Below are 22440 nucleotides of genomic sequence, written 5' to 3'. Positions count from 1 at the left end.
AGTCTTTATGGCGTTTTCCAGACATTACCCCATAAGTGGATTAAATCCACTATAGCATTGAAGTTCCCCATTCGAAGGGGAACGCTCTGGTAACTAAAGTAAGCCTCGTTCCCCAAGGGAGGAAACGGAAATGCTAGATTGCATCGCCATAATGATTGTCCCTTTGCTGTGAGTATTAGTCTCTTCAGCTAGAAAAGGATGTCGAGCATGGCACTGGCTGCATCTTTATAGCATGACTGATTGTCATTGACGCCAGCTGTGCACGCTGACGCTACCAACTCATTGGCATTTCATTGTCCCGTTTACATACTCTTTCAGACAATTGGCTTTCTGAACGAAATCCCCATAAGTGGATTTAATCCACTATAGCATTTCCGTTGCCCCCCTCTGGGAATGAGGGCTACTTTGGTAACCAGAGCTTTTTGTCAATTCACTTATGTCGCATGACTCTGGACAGTGGAAGTGGGAGGAAACCAAGGAACCTGGGGGAAACCCACACGAGCACAGGGAGAGAGTAAACTCTGCACAGAAACATCAACTAGCCTGGTAGGAACTTGAACCAGTGACATTCTTGCTGTGAGGCAACAGTGCTAACCACTGGGTGGCCATGCCGCCCTATTGAGGAAAAAATGTGAAAGGGGGGATTCTTCAAGACAAAAATAACTGAGTTAAAATCTCTGGTTATTCACGGTGAGTTAGGGATCATCTGATTAGTGAATCGTGAGTTAGATAATGCACTTCTTGGTCAGACCCAAGACCGTTATTTAACACTTATCGAGCTCTCTATAAGTAATGAAACAGACTTTTTATTTTTGTCTTGTAAACAAATGTTACTTTAATTAAATAATATTTTATTTTATCTTTTTATCTTTTAATCTATTTGTTTTGTTCTCAGACTTCTTTTAGACTTTCTTTTGCTGCCTGCCCTGACCTTTGGTTGTTTTGTGGATAATCTATTGGATTTCATTTGATGTTGTGTTTGACCTTGCTGTTATGACCATGCAACTTATAAAAAAAAATCTTGTGACCCTTTATTAAAGACATCACTAATTCCTCAAAGTGCCTTATATACATATGAGAAGTTTTACTCATAATTCACTCCTAATTGTAATTTATTTCAATATTGTGGCACAAAAAGTATATACACACAAAAAATGTTAATTGTTAAACAGTTTTTGTATTTTGTGTTTCCTGTTTATTTACGGTTGTGAATTGCATTATGGGACCTTGATCTCTGCTCTGTCAACTTTTGATGTTAAAATTCAACTTTACAGTGTAACAAAGTGACTTTTATGGACATAATTTCACTGTTTTGTCATTATTTTGTTAAATATTGTTATATATCTATCGAAAAAGTAAATAAGTAAATAAGTAAATAAGTTGTTAAAATAACAGAAAATGTACTGGCTGTTTATTACAATGATTTTGTTCCACCAATTCAGACAATATGTCACTTTTTAAACTATTTAAAAATTTTCATGGGGGAAAATTAAATAAGGAATACTGCTTAATACAAAATATGGAAAACTGCTTTTATTTTTTACAATATACATACAATATAATGATTTATCATTATTATAATAAACAGATTGGGGAATACTAAGACTGAACTTTAAAACATTGTAAGGGTCCATCTATTTGTCCTATGACAGAACTAACAGCATGGGTGGAGGTTAAATGCATGTAAGCCTTTTAGCACATGTGAAAAGAAATATTTTTATTCCTTAATTTATTTTAATTTGTTTCCAACTCCGAATTTTAATCTGACTCCAATTTATAATAATTTTAGATTTAGATTCATCTAATTCAAGCTAATTAGCTTCCACAGTAGGTTGTGATTAGGTCTAATTTAGGTTGGTTAACCTAATAAATCCTTATTCTCAAGTAATGGTTCATCATTTACTCGAAGTCACTTAGAGTCAGTATGCTGGCCAGTTTATCTGCTCTCTGACACATCCTCGCCAGTTCCGATTCTTAACAGATAAGCTAATTTCCTTTAAGTAATAACAGGCCGCCCCTGCTTGCCCATACTTAAAGAAAGTTTGATTTAGCTTAGAGAATATAACTGGAAGCTAATTTCCTTTAAGTAACAGCAGGCCGCCCCATGCTTGCACATACTTAAAGAAAGTTTGATTTAGTCCCTAGATTATATCATACTAAGTCAGTGATTGTCAGAAATCAACAGGTCTCTAATGCTGTGCCCATGCTCCATCCATTGAGCCTGAATGTATGACAAGTCCTGGTCGTAGGCTGCGGAAACATCAGCCTAAACAATCTACTAGATTTAAATGATTTCAGGAGATATTATAGTTAAACAAGAATTTTATGTTTATTTGTCAGGCAAAGATTTTCCATTCAATTCACATAACTAAACAAAATAAGCCAATCAAGATTGTACAACATCAATTGCTCAAAGATACATTCAAGAGTTAGAGATTAATACCTGACCATGTATAAATACATTGCAGCATATAAGTCCTGATGCAGAGCTCAGAGACTCACAAACTGCAATGGGGTATCATGGCTACAGAATCCCACAGACACTTCTGCACCCTTTGCCTAAATACTCAAATCATCATAAATTCAAGACAATAAAAGCTTCACCAAGACTCTTGCCTGGTCATGAGTTGATGCAAAGACCATTTTCCCTGGAGTGGAGCATCTGGCAAAGATCTTATCAAAGTCAAACCCAAATTAACTAATAAAATGGAGATTGTAAGATATTAAAGTGAACACAGAGACATTTAAAATGACACCAAACATGAATATAGAGCCACAAGATACACCATATTAAAAACTTAAACATTCTGTGTGGAATGTGAGTGAGCTGCTCTGGTGGAGAAGGTAAAGTCCAGGGTAAAGAGGGGGGCTCAGGATGCATGATCGATACAACCTGAACAACTGGTTTTCTACCTGATCTTGTTCTCAGATTAGAAAGTTTATTGTTTTAGTGCTTGACCATTCTCGTGGTCTTGTCTCGTGTTCCATAACCGTTTTTAGGGTTTAGAGTTATAGCCATCCTTACAACATAAACTAGATTATTCAGTAATGAAACAACCAAAGATGAGGTAATAATACTAAAATACAGTTTTGACTCAATGCAAAGCTAATGTTAAATGGATACCATCTGAGAAATATGTGGCTTAATATTTTAAGTTAATTATAACAATTTTGGGAAAGGTACACTGATCTAATCTTATAATTTATACCACAATATGAAGCAACTTCTCACCTCTTCCCATCATCAGTTCGTTTGGCATCATTTCTTTCTCCTCCTCCTCCTTAAAAAAAAAAAAAAAAAAAAAAAGAGTAGAAAATTCCTTTATAGCAGGGCAGCAAACCAAAACCATTTACCATGTACACACAGACCATATGTGCACACAAACTCAATCAAACCACAGTTTGAGTGCCATATAGATTTTCCATACTAGATGCATGATGTTTTGACACTGACACACAGTGCCAAATCCCTCCAAATGGTGTGTGAGAAGAAAACAAGCTAAACATGCACAAATATATTCAACCGCCCTCAGGAACAAGCACAAGCAAAACAAATGGCTTTAGATTCAATAACCAACCTGACAATTTAACATCCATTTATCTGTACAGACTGAAGAGTGAGATGATGCAATGCCATATCTATCTTTTGAAGAAACAAGATAGTAAGAGTTCCTTAAGGCAGTGAGGGGTAAAAAGAAAGAAAGAAAAAAGAAGACATTTTCAAAAAAAAAAAGCGATTAAAGATGTGACCATAGATCATGACAGCAGAAACTCTGTTGGAGGAAAAAAAGTGATGAAAGTATTTCATCACAGAGCTTTCCTCACTGTGTCACTTTCCCCAATAACAACACTGAACTCAATTCATTATTCATAATTACTCTTAATTACATGTTCCAGAGAGAATCACAATATTACTTTACCATTCCCCTGTCTCTTTATGCACTTAATTTTCTGCACTCACTACCAAGGACAGGCAGAACACATCTGAAAGCCTCAAGACCTCTTAGGCGCCATGATAAAATTTTTATTCTTACTGCATGAAACACAAATGCGAGTGGACTATAGAGATGTAAACATTACTGCGAATTGTGTCAGAATGTGTTTAAGGCATGGGGAAGTTCTTAAGAGGTCAGATGATTCATGATGCCAGTTACTGCAGATGGCTAGTTTAGTATTTATGAAGGTTAAAAACATTATATAACAGTAAATTATCCTACTCTGGTAGGTGGTGATATGTGCCTGTACTGAATGAGCGTTGACTTGATCAATGCATTCAAACACAGTGAAACATTTGGAAATGCATGGTTTACATGATCTTTCTAAACCATAAATGGGATTTGGTACGCTCCAATTATTTATTCACAGATATAATTTGACTGGTAAAAAAGGATAATGTGTCTGGACTTTGGCAGAGTGCATTAATATAGTCTGTCCACATTTTAAGCAGGGCTAATTTGGGATATTGTTTTTTCTGTTCATTTCTCTGATACAGATTTTAGTTGAATAAATATATATATTATATATTCATATTTGACTGAGGTTGGGAATCAAAAATCAATTCCAATTTTGGAATCAGATACTTAAGATAAAGAATCAGATGATACTTATGAAATTAAAATTTTGAGTCCTCTGACAGTTTTATGCAAAAATTTGGGCACCCCTCTGTGACTGCATACTATATGCTCTGTCTTTATAAGAGAAGATCACAGTGAAATGCCATTCGGTTTCCAGAGAAACCTAGATAATGTCATGTTTTTCAGACAGAAATACGTAGTGTAGTAGTATTGAGATGTGTGAAATTAAATTGAAATTGAAATACAGGCTATGCAAAGGATTGGGCACCCTCTCTTTTGTGTGGATTTCAAATCATGTAGTTACTAAATGCTGATTGATTACAGAACAAAATTGATTTGAGTAATGCTGCGGTCACACTAGAGTTTGTGCATGGGAAATTCTGTTGTTCAGTGCTGTGAAAAGGGCCGGGATTAAACAAGATGTTTAGCCATTTAAAAAAGCAAGCGATTGGTCCATGTTTTAAATGTCTGTCCAGAGAGGTCATGTTTTGATCTTCGATTGGTCTCACACAATCATGTAATGCTATTTCGCAGATCAGAGTTCACCAAGCTTGAACTTTCCAAAGCAGCAGACTGCAAAACTTGTCGCAGGAGCTTACATTTCTGGTCTGACTCATTCGCATGTGTATGAATGGAAGTCTATGGCGGGAAATGTCCAGTGTGACCGCAGCTTGACTCAGTGAACCTTAACAATCTTGACACAGGTGCAACCAATCATGAAAAAGGATATTTAAGATAGCTGACTGCTAGTTGTGTTTCTCCCTATTGTGAACCTGAAAATAGCAACATGAGAACCTCAAAAGAACTTCCAAATGACCTAAAAACAAGGATAATTCATCAACATGAAAAAAAGCTATCACAAAGGTTTAATGTATCTCCACAGTCAGAAATATAGGAAGAAAATGAAAGGCCGCAGAAACAGTTCTTGTGTAGACATTGCAAGAAAAAATGGGCAAAAATGCCTTCAGCAAGTATTTAGGGACTTCTACTTGACTATAAGAAACATCTACAGGCTGTTATTTTAGGAAAAGCTGACTGTACAAAAGATTAATGTCATTATTCTGTTGGGATGCCCACATTTTTGCTCCTGACTTGAATTGCATTGCACCTGTTGATTAAAGAGCATAAAATATATCCATATAAAATCACCAATTTGAAAGGCCAGCAGGCTATGGCTTGCAATTCTGAAAATTATCAGGGGTGGCCAAACTTTTGCATAAGACTGTATCTTACCCTGTATGCTTGTTTTTATTTTTTTCACTTGCTGATCTGCCAGGACCTTTCATGCTGGCAAGCTACTGGGACCTTAAACCTTAATCTAAACATACAAGCTAAGTGTAATTGTTGTAATAAACCAATATGTTGCAAGCAAGGTGTCACAACCAACAAGCATGTGCGATTGGTTCACAGCACCGTGTTTGATTCACTGTGCATCCTGATAGCCGAAAAGCCTACATTACAATCTGGCACTACTGCGACATCACTACAAAATGTTGCATGTGAGACACCATTCTGCCATGCTTCGAAAGGATAGCTTAAACAAGAAAAAATGTAAGTCATATGTCGATCACAGCGTTAGTCTAAGGTTTGCACCTTTTTTATTGGATTTTTACATTTTTTTTAATTCACTGAAATCAAATCTGGTAATCAATAAGAATCTAAATCGATAAGTGGAATCTGAATTGATCAAATTCAAATGATCTTACCTAACCCTATATTTGACACTGGCATACAACATTCAATTAGATATCTATGCACTCTAAAAGTGCTGAGATGTTGTAACTCAACGATGGGTGAAATACTGACAAATACAATAGGTTAATTTTGTTCAAATAAATTTAAATGACACTTTTATATAAATATTTATATCCATATTGGACAATAACCCATTTTTTTTGGAGAGTACACTTACATATCCCTAAAGCACATACTCTTCTCCACCCGATTCAAAAATAAAAATGGGAAAGCAAATAGTAAAATGAGGCATAATATATGTATGTTTACGGTATGTCTAGGCACACATTAAACAAATACACCTAAATTAAGCATTTGATGCGAATGGAGTAATACATGGTGTTCTTTTTAGTCACTGATGTACGTACTCTGAAGGAAGGGCCTTAAAGCAGGAATGGTGGGGATGAGTCGTATGAGAGTACATTGCAATTGCCTTTCATCATGAATTGTGAAAACAGCTCATTCACTTTATCTCTGGCCAGTTGTTTTATTTGCTTCGTTAATAACTTGTTCATTTATTATTTTTATAAGTTTAATGTTAAATTACCATACCACTAAATAATGTTGTATCTAAAAATACTTCCAATCATTGATCAGTAAACGATTGCAAAAATCCTCCCAATTTTACTTTAATTGCTGAAAATTTCTGAGTAAACATAAACTGTCTTGCTGCCTTTCTTATGTATATAGTCCAAATTTTCCTGAAATTTGCCATCGATAATTGTGCCATACTTGTAGCTTTCTACTATCATATTTCTAGTTCATAAGCACACGCACACACACACACACAATGTGGATTGGTGAATTTTCTGTACAGCATCATGTATAATGTATGTTTTCTTTATGGAGTCTGCTGTTGCATTCAATAAAAACATAGGTTGTGAAAAAATGGGTTCAGAAAAAGCATGTGCAGACAACTTTGGCACTCATAACAGCTCTGACTAACCAATGTCATATATTTTGACTAAAATGTAAAGTTACTTATTGCTAATTTCTTTGTTTAACTGTTGTATAAAGGCATTGCCTAAAATTTACGTTTTCTGCCATGTTAGCTGTACACATGTGAAAACTGTGATCGTGATTTAATATGATTTGAGGGATAACTCAATCTGCAGTAATCAGACATTCAGTGTAACTACTTGGGATATGAAAATAAGTATTTTCACACTTAAGTCTTTTTTGATACACATTACAAAAGTGATCCTTGAGCTTTCTCAAAAGAACAAATGAATAAAGTTGTAAAGGAAGGACAGCATCTCAATCCTCCACTGAAAAGGAATTGAGGAGGTGCCATTGAAAAGGACATCTGTGCAGTAGGGAAGTTTTTAATTTGCTGATTTTAATCTTGAACGTCACTCGTTATCTTACATTCTGTAACTTCAGATGCACATACATTTTAATATGTGCTGTGTATATATAGAAACATTAACGTAACCCCTTTATATACCCTTCATCCTTCTGTCAATAGGTTCATGTAGACATGAGCTTAAAGAAACAGTGACTGGGTTGCATTTTAGATTTAAATCCTTAACTAACTGATCAAGTTCACATCAAAATTAGCATTTCTGTAGTCAGACTTCGGGTGTTTAGATTGTTAGCTCGCACTTTGTTTCTGTTCTTGCTGTTAGCCCTGAAAAAATGATTTTCAATTCATGATGGATTAGTGAAAATCCTATTTATTACTTTTCCTTTTTCATCCTTTTGTTCAAGATTGTATAAATTGCTCTTTTTGTGCTGCCGTAGGCAAACAGGTTTGTGCATGAACTGCTAAATATTTAGCTGTCAAGGCTAACAGAGAAGGGATGGCATGAATATTCCTGGCTCGCATTATTGCAGTCTATACAGGACGCGCTTGTGTGTGTAGCATAAATCAAGCTACTCCCTGTGCTGTTGTTTCCTGTAATGAGAATAATAATACTGTCCCAACAGTAATCATCATATTGTTTTGAATTATTTAATGATCTAATTACTGTTTCACTGGGACAACTCGATATAAATATGTTTTTGTGTGTGCATCAGGATGTTGTTGGTAAACAGATAATTACAATAAAATTGTTTGAATCAGGGTTACAGGCCCGTAGCCATGTGGGGTTTGGATGGTTTGGAAGACCCAACCCTCACTGACAAAAGTCCAGAATTTGTCCCATTCATGAGCTCATTTGTCTTAATTTGACTGCTTTTCCATCATAAATTCTAAAAATAACCCATCGAAAAAGGCTTTAAGACCAAGCGGAATCCTCTGTTGGTTGTCGCTTTGGTGTGACTTCAGCTAATCAGTTTTGGCCAATGTAAACAAATATTTTTTTATACATCCAGCTGTGCAAGAAAACATACAATCTGACGTAAGTGACATCATCTTTCCCTACTGTATTGTTTTTAAACAGAGAAAACATTTTACAAGTAACTTTTAGTCTAAATCTCGGACCTTATTCTTGAAACCAAAAAATGACTAGTAAAAATATGTGAAGCACCAAAAAAAAATTGTGTAGCTCTACGTCATTATTCATTCATTCATTTATTCATTTTCTTTCTGGCTTAGTCCCTTTATTAATCTGGGGTCGCCACAGCGGAATGAACCGCCAACTTATCCAGCATATGTTCTATGCAGCGGATGCCTTTCCAGTTGCAACCCATCACTGGGAAACATCCATACACACTCATTCACGCACATACACTATGGCCAATTTAGCTTACCCAACTCACCTGCATGCTTTTGGACTGTGGGGGAAACCGGAGCACCCAGAGGAAACCCACGCGAACATGGGGAGAACATGCAAACTCCACACAGAACCGACAACTGGCCCAGCCAAGGCTCGATCCAGCGACCTTCTTGCTGTGAGGCAAATGTGCTACCCACTGTGCCACCGTGCAGCCTATTATTATTATATTTATGTGTTTATTTTTTATTCAAATAGCTCAATTCTGACTTAGGACAGTTGAATGTGCTGGCCAGGTTGTTATTTGCATAATAAATTACAATCGGATACAGTTTTTAATTAAAATCTTTAACAGATTCCTATTTTTTTTTCTGATGATATATGATGTAATACATTTGCATTTTAAAAATACGTATTTTTTCCACATTTCTTTATTCTAAATCTTTAGGAGATATTTTTGTTATATCACAAGTGTGGTTAAGATGACCATCCGACAAGCTAATCCAGCTAAAAATATTGCTTAATGTGTCACTAAAATGCAGTATTTAAATCTCTTGATTAAATAGAAAATGAGGAGAATAACTGCAAAAGGTCTAGTTTTTGAGAAAAAAAGAACCACCCCCTTCACTAGGCTGGTTACGGGCCTGGGTTAGTATTTGTATTTGTGGTGAGTGCTGATTAACATTTACCACTGCTCATACCTAGAGTTTGTTCAGTGTATACTATCTACACAGATTTCAAAACTTTCAATGTGCAATATTCTGAAAACAAAACCAAACTACAACAATGTTGTGGGAACATTATTGTCAACTTAAAAAAGAAACATTTTCTTTTTAAATGTATATTGTTGTCATGTAAACGTACCCTGAATCTATAAAATATTAAATGTATTAAATGATTGTCAGAAAAATGGGTAGAAAAGTATTTGGTAGCACTTTACAATAAGGTTGTATCATTAATGTTAGTTAATGCTTTACTAACATGAACAAACAGTGAACAATACATTTACTACAGTATTTGTTCATATTTGCTAATGTTAGTTAAAACAATTACACTTAATGTTAGAAAAAGTTAACTCTCTCTGCATTAACTAATGTTAACTAGCATGAATTTTAATTTTAATAATACATTAGTAAAATGTTGAACTAATTAATAAATGCTGTGCAAGTATTGTTCATTATTAGTTAATTTTAGTAAATACATTAACTAACATTAACTAATGAAACCTTATTGTAAAGTGTGACCAAGTATTTTATGATTTTAATAGAAGTTTATTTACTCAAAATAGTTTATGATTTTAACTACCCCAGCAGGCACACAATGTCATAACACGTTAATATAAGGTTATTTTACGCCCAATAATAAGGCGCCCAATAACGACTTCAAATGGCATTGATATTTGGTTGGTTTTACATTGTGTTGGAAAGTGACTAAAATCCAACGTCGATCCAACATCTTAAACCAACATCATATCGATGTCAAATACAGACATTCATTCGTCAGTTATGGTAATCAAATGTCTGATAGAAGCCATAGTGGTGATGTCCACACAACGTCAAGCTGTAACATTATTAGATAATATTTGGTCACTTTTAGGTTGGACGTTGGAGATTGACGCTGGCTTGGCATTGAGTTCTGACGTCAACACAATTTTTATTTCCAAACAAAATGCAACATCCCCAAGACGTTGGGGTACAATGTCAATCTGACATCATGTTGACGTCCTGTGCTTGCTGGGACGTTTTAAGTGCCATGACATGAAAATATACTTCGAAAATACAAATGTGATTATTATATAAAAAAATTTCAGATTTTTATACCGCTACAGCAATAATTATATGCATTTCTCCATATACAGGATTATCTCAAGTTTGGTTTTGTGTCAACATCTACATATTCTAATTGCGTCTAAATGATCTTATCCACTGTCCACTATTAAAGGGGTCACAATATCTGGTATCTCTAATAGATATGTACTAGTATAGTATAGTATAGTATAGTATAGTACAGTATAGTATAGTATAGTATAGTATAGTATAGTACAGTATAGTACAGTATAATATAGTATTAGGCATTAAGTGGAGCTGCCTTAATGTTACTTAAAACCCAAGATTGGTGCAAACTAAACTGAAATTTAGCTGGCTATCAAGGGACAGGCCCAAGAACATCACATTAACCAAAACAACACATTAACAACACATTAATATTGGATTAAATTCTGCACACATTTTCTGCTCTGTTTTCTTAACATTGTTTGCTATCCTTGAATCACCCCAGCTAACTCAGCTTGTTTAATAGTTGACATACCAATCTTTTCAGATGGAGATAGGATGTTTCTCTTGTTTATCCTTTTATAGATTTGTGAATTAAACACAAGCCCTGGTCTAGAACAGAAGTGCTTACAGCATAACATCTCCACATGAAGCAGAAATAAGCTGGTTCCCTCAGATGTCTGCAGTTCGTAAAGGTCTTGAATTTGTTCTTTGTTTTTGTATGTGTTGTTTTCTGCTCTCTCAGAGACAGCAGGTGAATGTGTTGCTCTAACCGCCAGATTGAGATGAATATAAATCACCTCAAATGCATTCTCAAGTTTACAGAAGCCTTCAGACAAACATGAATTTATGAAGAAATTGCCACAGCATATGGTGGTTAAATGCTGCCTGTGAAGAAAAGCTCCCTAATCACTTGTGGATCAGAAAGAGTGCTCATAATGAGTATAATTCACTGCAATGTCTACAGAAAAGAGAGGTCACTGTCCTTTATGACTGCGTCAGGCCTCGGGATGATCATTTCAAAGATTTGAACAAGACATCAAAAAGAGTGCCAGGGCCATTACAGTCATTCATTAGTGCTTCTTGCAGGCAGTGGATATAGATGTGACATGAGTGTTATTCATTTAGAAAATGAAATGGCAAAGAAGGATTTTGATTTAATGAAATAACATTTATAAATTAGAAAGACTGGCATATTTGTATATTTACATTCCTTATATAGCTCATGAGTATACTAACTTATTAGTGATATTTTGTTTTCATTAAAACAACAGTGATTGGCTAAGTACAATAAACATACTGTATAGAATAATAGTCCTGTCATTCCCATCTAATCAATTAATATCAGGCAGACTGACCTCAAGACACAGACACTTTATAAATGCAGCAAACATGTACAGCGTGGAAGCAAGATTCCAAGAAGATGCTAAATCGTTTACAGTCCAAAATGATACACTTTTACACCTGTATAATACAAAATGATACACTTTTACACCTGTATAATCCAAAATGATACACGTTTACACCTTTTATAATCCACAATTATACACTTTTACACCTTTATAATACTAAATGATACACTTTTAAAATAAAAATGATACACTTTTACACCTTTACAGTCCAAAATTATACATTTTTACACCTTTACAGTCCAAAATCATTCACTTTTACACCATTACAGTCTAAAATGATACACTTTTACAATAAAAAATATAGACTTTTACACCATTACAGTACAAAATGATACACTTTTACACTAAAAATGATACACTTTTACACCTTTACAATACAAAATGATACACTTTTACACCTTTATAATCCAAAATGATACACTTTTACACCTTTACAGTCCAAAATCATTCACTTTTACACCATTACATTCTAAAATGCTACACTTTTGCAATAAATAATGATCCACTTTTACACCTTTACAGTACAAAATGATACACTTTAACACTTTTACAACAAAAATGATACACTTTTACACCTTTGTAATCCAAAATGATACACTTTTACACCTTTATAATCCAAACTGATACACGTTTACACCTTTGTAATCCAAAATGATACACTTTTACACCTGTATAATCCAAAATGATACACGTTTACACCTTTACAGTCCAAAATGATACACTTTTACACCTTTTATAATCCACAATTATACACTTTTACACCTTTATAATACTAAATGATACACTTTTACAATAAAAATGAGACACTTTTACACCTTTACAGTCCAAAATTATACACTTTTACACCTTTACAGTCCAAAATCATTCACTTTTACACCATTACAGTCTAAAATGATACACTTTTACAATAAAAAAAATATACACTTTTACACCTTTACAGTACAAAATGATACACTTTTACACTAGAAATGATACACTTTTACACCTTTACAATACAAAATGATACACTTTTACACCTTTATAATCCAAAATGATACACTTTTACACCTTTATAATCCAAAATGATACACTTTTACACCTTTTCAGTACAAAATGATACACTTTTACACTTTTACAACAAAAATGATACACTTTTACACCTTTACAATACAAAATGATACACTTTTACACCTTTATAATCCAAAATGATACACTTTTACACCTTTACAGTCCAAAATCATTCACTTTTACACCATTACATTCTAAAATGCTACACGTTTACAATAAATAATGATCCACTTTTACACCTTTACAGTACAAAATGATACACTTTTACACTTTTACAACAAAAATGATACACTTTTACACCTTTGTAATCCAAAATGATACACTTTTACACCTTTATAATCCAAAATGATACACTTTTACACCTTTACAGTCCAAAATCATTCACTTTTACACCATTACATTCTAAAATGCTACACGTTTACAATAAATAATGATCCACTTTTACACCTTTACAGTACAAAATGATACACTTTAACACTTTTACAACAAAAATGATACACTTTTACACCTTTGTAATCCAAAATGATACACTTTTACACCTTTATAATCCAAAATGATACACTTTTACACCTTTACTGTTCAAAATGATACACTTTTACACCTTTATAATCCAAAATGATACACTTTTACACCTTTACTGTTCAAAATGATACACTTTTACACCTTTATAATCCAAAATGATACACGTTTACACCTTTATAATCCAAAATGATACACGTTTACACCTTTACAGTCCAAAATGATACACTTTTACACCTTTACAATACAAAATGATACACTTTTACACCTTTATAATCCAAAATGATACACTTTTACACCTTGACTGTTCAAAATGATACACTTTTACACCTTTACTGTTCAAAATGATACACGTTTACACCTTTATAATCCAAAATGATACACTTTTACACCTTTACTTTTTAAAATGATACACTTTTACATCTTTATAATCCAAAATTATACACTTTTACACTTTTACAGTCTAAAATGATACACTTTTACACTTTTACAATCAAAAATGAATTAATTTGTTTATTTGTATAATAATTTTTATTTGTATAGCACTTTTCCTACAAACATGCTACTCAAAGCTTTTCACAAACAAATATTAAGAAATAAGACCTATATCAAGTAAAAAAGAGTACATGTGAATAATTCTATCAGGGAAAGAGGGCAACATTTTACAAATCAGTGCTGAAAAATATACATTTAATAGACTGTGTTAAGTGGCTTTTTTACTGAACAGAAAAATGGATCAATACGGCTATTTGGAATGATGATCCACTATTTTGATGATGAATGTTATTTTAAACAGTCTATTTCAGCAGAGACAATGACTGTTTGTTAAGCTTTGCATTTAAAAAAACAGTGTAGGAATTTTCAGTCTGAAATTTCTAGTACATTTCACAAATAATTAAATAAAGCAGCAAATAACACATTTATTTATTCTTTCATATGAACTTTCATTTAATACTACTCAGAAATGTCATTATATGGGTAATGGGATTGTGTTGATTGATGTCTGATCCTCCAAGCTAGATTTGTTTTATGGATATATGAATACAAAGGCAGAAATGACTAACACCAGTATGTAGACACTTTAATGTGTAATCTTTAAAAGAATATATGTTGTACATTACTAGAATGTATTAATAATGCATGTGATGATGGTAAAAGCTTCAGATACTGCAAATAAATTGTATGGTAGCCAGTCTTTCTTCGCAAATAGCCTTTTCATTATATTTTTATAGCCGCAGAGAGCATGGGTATACATCTTGGTCTGCTGACTGAAAAAAAAGAAAGATATTTTGAGAAACGTATGATACTATTAAAGGATTAAGCCAATTTTTAGCTATAATGCAGATTTTTTTTAAAAAACTCTAAAATACATGTCAATGGTTACCAGAACTTTGAGAGTTGAAAAAGAATACATATATAGGCAAAACAAAATTAATTCAATACTTGATTATTTTTGTTTTGCTTTTATGTTTTTCAGTTTTACATTTGCTATTGACTTAAAGGACACCTTTTTCACGATTTAAGATAAGTCTTTTATGTCTTCAGAATGTGTCTGTAAAGTTTCAGCTCAAAACACCCATCAGAGTATTTATTATACCTTTCAGAATATTAGAATTTCCTGCTCTGATCATAGTGTAGCTGTTTTTGTTGCCAGTGCCTTTAATGCTATAGTTCTCCCTGCCCACCGTTCCCATGTGCCTGTCGGAGTGTTCCTGCTATCTGTGCTGCATCAGATAAACAGCACAGTGACCGTCATGAAGGAAGCAGATCTCACGTAATGTTTGTGAGAAATACTACAGTAAGAACCTTCCCAATGATTATTTGATGTATTTGTTGTGGAGTTGCAACGAAGAGTCACACACAGTGTCATTACACACAAATTTCACGCACACACATAGACACATACACACAGCGTGCATTCAACTTTGCACTGTTTTTACACGCAAATGTGACAGGATACAAATTATTATCCACTGCTGTATGGATATCTGTTATGTTAATGTACAAAATAAACCTGATTTAATGTCCACAAAGCAGGATTGAAGCGCCTTCTTTTATAATTGTACTGACATGCAGCTGTGGTGATAAAATAAAGATGATAAAATCACTGTATTTCATTACAAACATGCACTGTTTTACAAACGTCTTAAACTTGTAAAACTCATTCTTGATCACATTTGATGATGATTGATGATCACAGAGAGCTGAACAGATCTTTTAACCCCAGCTGCTTTGCGCACATCCTGTCTTGTTGATATGATTATCCCTACAGAGATATGTTAATACGTGCTGTCACTCAATTAAGTGGGCAGGGAGACCGCATTCTTACGTCACATTCCGGTCAGCCTCAAAATGAAGGGAATTTGGATCCAATTTTAACATCAGGAAATTTTAAAAAGAGAGACTTATTGTGTTTATATCACTCTAATATGACTCTCGACACACTATACCTACACACAGTTCTGTCCAAACAGCTTACAAAAGAAGATTTTCATCATAGGTGCCCTTTAAATTTTCACCATGTCACCATGAACTACGTTTTTTAAACAAAAAATCTTAAATTCTTTAATGTTCTACTGAAGAAAGAAGTCACATACATCTCACATGGCCTAAGAGTGAGTAAATGGAATGTAAAGTTTGTCCAAAAAAAGAAAATTCTGTCAGCATTTACTCACCCTTTAATTGCTTCAAACCTTTATGACTTTCTTTCTTATGTTAAACACACAAAAAAAGATATTTTAAAGAAATCTGGAAACCTGTAACCATTGATTCCAGTAGTATTAGTATTTATTTTTCCTACTATGGAAGTCAATAATTATAGGTTTTCAGCTTTCTTTAAAATATCTCTTTCTGTGTTCAACAGAACAAAGAAATTCATAAAGGCTTGGAACTACTTGAGCGTGAGTAAATTGTTGGTGAATTTTCATTTTTAGGTGAACTATCCCTTTAACGTTTAATTCTTTATTATGGGGTGAACTATCCCTTTAAGCACTGATGAAAAAATGCTAAATTGAACTTTGGTACAAAAAACTAGAGCAAACATTTGCCCTGGCCGAGAAAGAGAGTGGGCAGATGACAAGTCAAGCGTTAAGCTTTTTCCCAAGCGTTAAGATGGACCACTTATGAAGTCAATCTCTGCAAAATAATGCATGGATCTACAAGGTTCAAGAAGTGAGTGAGGGCAGTGAGATTTACTATGAGATTTTTAGTGAAGCACCAGGAAATGGCAAAAGACTTTTGATACATGTGCAATACTCTTAGAGGAGTTCTGTAATGTAATGTACTGTGTAGCGCATTTATCATGTATGGCCATACACCCAAAGCGCTTCACAATCATGAGGGGGGATCTCTCCACACCACCACCAATGCGCAGCATCCACCTGGATGATGCGACCACAGCCACAGGACAACAGCACCACGGCACTCACCACACACCAGCTAGGTAGAGTGGAGAGACAGTGATACAGCCAATTCAGTGAATGGGGATGATTGTGAGGCTGTGATGGTTAAGGGTTGAGAGGATATTTGGCCTGTACACCGGGGTTACACCCCTACTCTTTCTTTACGAGAAGTGCCATGGGATTTTGAGTGACCATAGAGAGTCAAGACCTCGGTTTATTGTCTCATCCAAAAGACAACGGTCACTGACAGTATAGTGTCCGCTTCAATATACTGGGGCATTAGGACTCACACAAACCACAGGTTGAGCACCCCCTGCTGGCCTCACTAACACCACTTCCATCAGCAACCTAGTTATCCCATGTGGTCTCCCATCCAGGTAGGGACCAGGCTTAGCCCTGCTTAGATTCAGTGAGTAACCAGTCTTGGGCTGTAGGGTGATAAGGCTGTGACAGTTCTATCAATGGTTTGGATGAAGGTTTTCAGGAACCACTGGTTTATTCTTCTCACTGTATGGTCTTTTGGAGAATGATGATTCTATAATCGAATGCAGAATAACATCCCAGAGTCATGGCTTGGAAAAAAATATAGCTCATGTATTTTGCAAAACCTCTCACCAGGCCATGCTAGAAGCAGAAAAGGAGTAAAAAAGTGAATAACATCTCTCTCTGAGCAAGAATATAATTCATCACAACCCATACATCATCAGGTTTAACCATTAAAAGCATACATCCAATGCATCTGATTTCCCATGCATGGTATATCTTATCTAATCATGTATTTCTGAAACACAACTGAATCTGACATGGTAGAAATTAGGTATTCCATAAAAACACAGCCATACCTCCTGGGGCGCCCTACACAGAGCTGAATTTTAATATTCGCCGGCTGAAGTGAGCCCTACCCATCAAGCACCTCAAACATCACGAATACTGCAGACTGACGAAAATCCGCTTTCTTTCCGCTTCCTTTCTTTTTTGTGATATTACATAATTGAAGGGCGTGAATAATTTATAATTCCCAGATTATCTTTTGAATGTTGTCGGTGTCTGGAAGACGGAGAGGAAACTTTAATGACGTCCCAGGCTCAGCGAAGCCATCTTTCACAGTTTCACAGGCTGAAAAACTCCCTGCAGAATTCCACCGGCAAAGTCGCTGGTCTTAAATAGACAACGCAGCATGTGTCTGCAGGAGGGGACCAGATCTACAAGGAAAAGAGTTGTAATCGTGCATATGCAGATGTGCCTGCCTTTATATTTGTTTCAGTTTTGACAGTGGAATTTACATAAAAACTTGGAAAATGTCAAGACAAGTCTGCTTAATTAATGCTTTCTCTTAGACAACGATACCAGGTAGACAGGGCATCGAAGAGTCCTGCGGTCAATGAAAGATTTGTCAAAATGCAAATGTCTCCCGTATAAATGTGAAATTAATTCTGAGTTTTCAGCAGACTGAAATGTTCCGATCCTCTCAGCCTTAGGTGAGGACGGACAGAAAGAGTTGAGGGTTTTGCACTTGCTCTACCTGACCTATCATAGTGTCAGTGTACTCAGAAGTGTCACTTCAAAGAGTTCCTGTGACTTCTTTTGACATCTGCTCTTAGCATATTCAACATTTCCTGTAAAGATGGTCTAAGACATCATGCCCACGGACTGCAGGCTGAACGTTTGATGCATAAGCCGTACAAAAATGGAAATACTTCAGGAGTTTTAAAATTGTCATCTGAATCGTCTTTTCTTTCTTACTTTTCCCAATAGGCCTATATAAACACAAGCTTACTGACAACACAACAGAACAAATCTAACAACCATACACTATAAAACCCAACAGTCAACTTTATCAAATGAAATGAGTTTAGTTAACTTAAAATTGACTGAAAGTTAATTCTACTCATATGAAAAGAGGTTTGAACTCAGTGTTGAAGGTAATGAGTTAATTAAATGCCTCAGTACTTTAATTTAAATGGAGTAAGTTCACAGTACTCATATATATAAATTTTTTAAACTCAAATGGTTTGTAGCAATCGGTTCGCTCAAACGATTTGAGTTGCCTCAACTTATTGGGTTTTACAGTACTCTGTTTGTTTGAGTTCCCTTCATTTATTGGGTTTTACTGTATTCAAATTGCTTTGATGGTTTTCATTATTTGAATGGTTTGTTGCAATCGGTTTCCTCAAATAGTTTGTTACCTTAACGTTTTGGGTTTTACAGAGTATAAATATTTTATTGTGATCCATTCATTTGTTTAACTTCAACATTAATGAGATAAGTGGGCACAAAGTCATGAACACCCTAAGGTTATACTTGGTTTAATTTCGGACACCACATCCTCCACACAAATCAGCCTCCAAGTTCAGTTGGGATCTGTCGTTATTGCTGTGAAATTTGATCTGCTGCAAATTACACTATTTCTGTGTCATTAATCTAATGTAATCAACCCAGGGGTCGCAATCTAATGGGGAAAAATATTTAAATGCTAATGGATTTTATTTTGCATGTTGCATTTTTTTATTTATTAAATATAATATTTTGTAGGTTATGGATAAATTATAAATTATAATAGTTTATTAATTTTTTTATTGGGGTGGGGAATTTTCATTTGACCCCCACTTTAGGAACTACTGATCTAGTGTACTGTATCTGTTTGTAAATGTAAAAAAATCTCTAAGATCTTTGGAGATATGAAGAACAAATCTTGGTTAAAGATTTTTATGCAGAGAGTATTTTTGGTATTTGCTGCATAAAAAGCCCTCAGTTCCAAGATCTCCCATAGGATCCTTTTATACAGCTTTGGAACTACTTTTTTTTTCTTTTGGATTTACTACATTTACTTAGTATAGGTTGCAGTAAAATGTTTATTGATTTAAAAACATTTTAACAATTCAATATGTCATTCAATGTTAAGGATTGTCTTTTGTTTTAATTTATATTCTTCAAACTGACAGTTTCTATACTGCCAAAATAACAAATGTTCTTTTTTGCTGTGTTTTTGGTTAAAATCAAATCAATTCAATTCATCTTTGTTTCTGTAGCGCTTTTACAATGTAGATTGTGTCAAAGCAGCTTAACATAGAAGATTATAGTAAGCTGAAAGTGTGTCAGTCCAGTTTTCAGAGTTTAAGTTCAGTTTAGTTCAGTTCAGTTCAGTGTGGTTTAAATTTCACTGCTGATAGTCCAAACACTGAAGAGCAAATCCATCGATGCGCAGCTCCACAAGTCCCAAACCAAGTAAGCCAGTGGTGACAGTGACGAGGAACAAATTTCACCAATTGACGAAAGGGAAGGGAAAAAAACCTAGAGAGAAGCATGGCTCATATTGTGAAGTCTAAAATATGAATATAAGCATATTTTTGTGTTACACAACAACGAAAAAAAAACTGTTTTAAACAGCAAGGGTGGGTGAAGGATGACAGATCTTTTTATTTTTGGGTGAACTTAATGTCTCTTAATCTCTTAATGTGAGTCTACAACCTATACAATTTAAAGTGGCACATAGCCTACACTATTCAGAAACCTAGAGTGGTCATTTTTACCCCTGAATCTCTCTCTAGTGCAATATCCAACAGTAGAAATTGGACATATGCTAAAATGTTCTGAGGTTTTCTAGATTTTTGAATGTGAAAAAACACATCAAGATGTCCTTGTGAAGGAAATCCTTTTCTCTCATATGTGCATGGTCGTAGGCAAAAGGGTCATTTTGATTGACTGTAAGTTCACTTTACCTCACAGTTTTCATTAATGGCTTGCTGGTTCTGCCCTTACACTTTAAAAACGTATGCTTCTATAAAATGGACAAGATGAAGAAATATGATCAAATCTGAGGTCCAATTCTCAAGCTTTTACCTAGAAGATGAACTTGTTAAGAATTTATGAAACAGATGATTTTATTCTTTATTTTCACTCCCTTTTAAGTTTTGTTGAGGAGTAGATGATTATAGCTCTCTTGCAGTGTATTCCTGTGTGAAATCTGGTGCTTGTTCGGCTGAGAGGGGTGATTTGGGTCAATCATTTTATTTTATTTTGTATTTTTTTCTATCTCTTCCTTCCTATTTGTTTAAATTTCAGTATATAAAAACAGGCCTGCAGCTTGAAGATCTAAGTATACACTCTACAAAGACTTTCACTGGAACAGTTAATAAAAATGTTTATTAATCACATAATTTTTGCACAAGACCGCAGTTACAAAATAGTAGAAGCACTTTTTACCTAAACAGTGCATAAGAATTCATTAAACAATTCATACAATTAATATAAAAATCAGCAGTGCTAGATGGAAAAAATCTGTTACTTATTCATTAGATTGTAGCAGCATCTTGATTAGATATGATATTCATAATTAGTCCTCTTAATAACCACCAAATGCTATTAATATCATTTCCTCAATCATAATCTCTTATCAGGTGTACAGATTTTCATTATGCTGATCCTTTCTCTCTTTCTTTTATTAGGGGTTTTTACCTCAACCTGGATAAGGCCTGGGAAATATGGAAATAAGGTAAGAAAATGTAAAACAGTTTTCAGTTCTCTGGAAGAATCTGATGTTCAAGCAGGTCTATAGTGCTTCATGATTGTGGAGATAATCTGAAGAGAGATCTGAGAAATATTTTAATCAACAAATTAATCTAGCACATTTTAATCTGTTCACAAAGGACTTCCACAAAGAAAAATATTACAAATGCACTCACAGAAGCAGGAGGACTGCATAATTAATGTGATGTAAAGCATATGCATCTGTACATCTAGGTGGTTGTTATCATGAAATAAACCCCTGAAGGTAAATCCAATAAGATCATTTAAGATTAAACTGTTTAAAAATTCAAAAATGATTTAAAAATCTTGCTGGTTTATAATCCATTACAATATATAAATAAATCATTACTTGAACAATATAGTTAAAATATTAATGTACTAATAATACTTCAATCCTCTGGATTATTTTTTCTATTTTAAATATTTCCCAAATTATGTTTAACAGAGGAAAGAATTTTTCACAGTATGTCTGATAATATCTTTTCTTCTGCATAAAGTCTTATGTGCTTTATTTTGGCTAATAAAAGCAGTTTTTAATAAAAAATAAATAAATAAATAAATTTTAGGGACAAAATTATTAGCCCCTTTTAAGCTTTTTTCGATAAACCATCATTATACAATAACTTGCTTAATTAACCCAACCTGTTAACCTTATTAACCTAGTTAAGCCTTTAAATGTCACTTTAAGCTGTATAGAAGTGTCTTGAAAAATATCTATTAAATATTATTTATTGCCATCATGGCAAAGACAAAATAAATCCGTTATTAGAGATGAGTTAAATGAAATGAAAACTTTT

The sequence above is a fragment of the Danio aesculapii genome, chromosome 3, assembly GCF_903798145.1.
Source record: "Danio aesculapii chromosome 3, fDanAes4.1, whole genome shotgun sequence".
Lineage (NCBI taxonomy): Eukaryota > Metazoa > Chordata > Actinopteri > Cypriniformes > Danionidae > Danio > Danio aesculapii.
Note: the sequence above shows the minus strand (reverse complement) of the source record.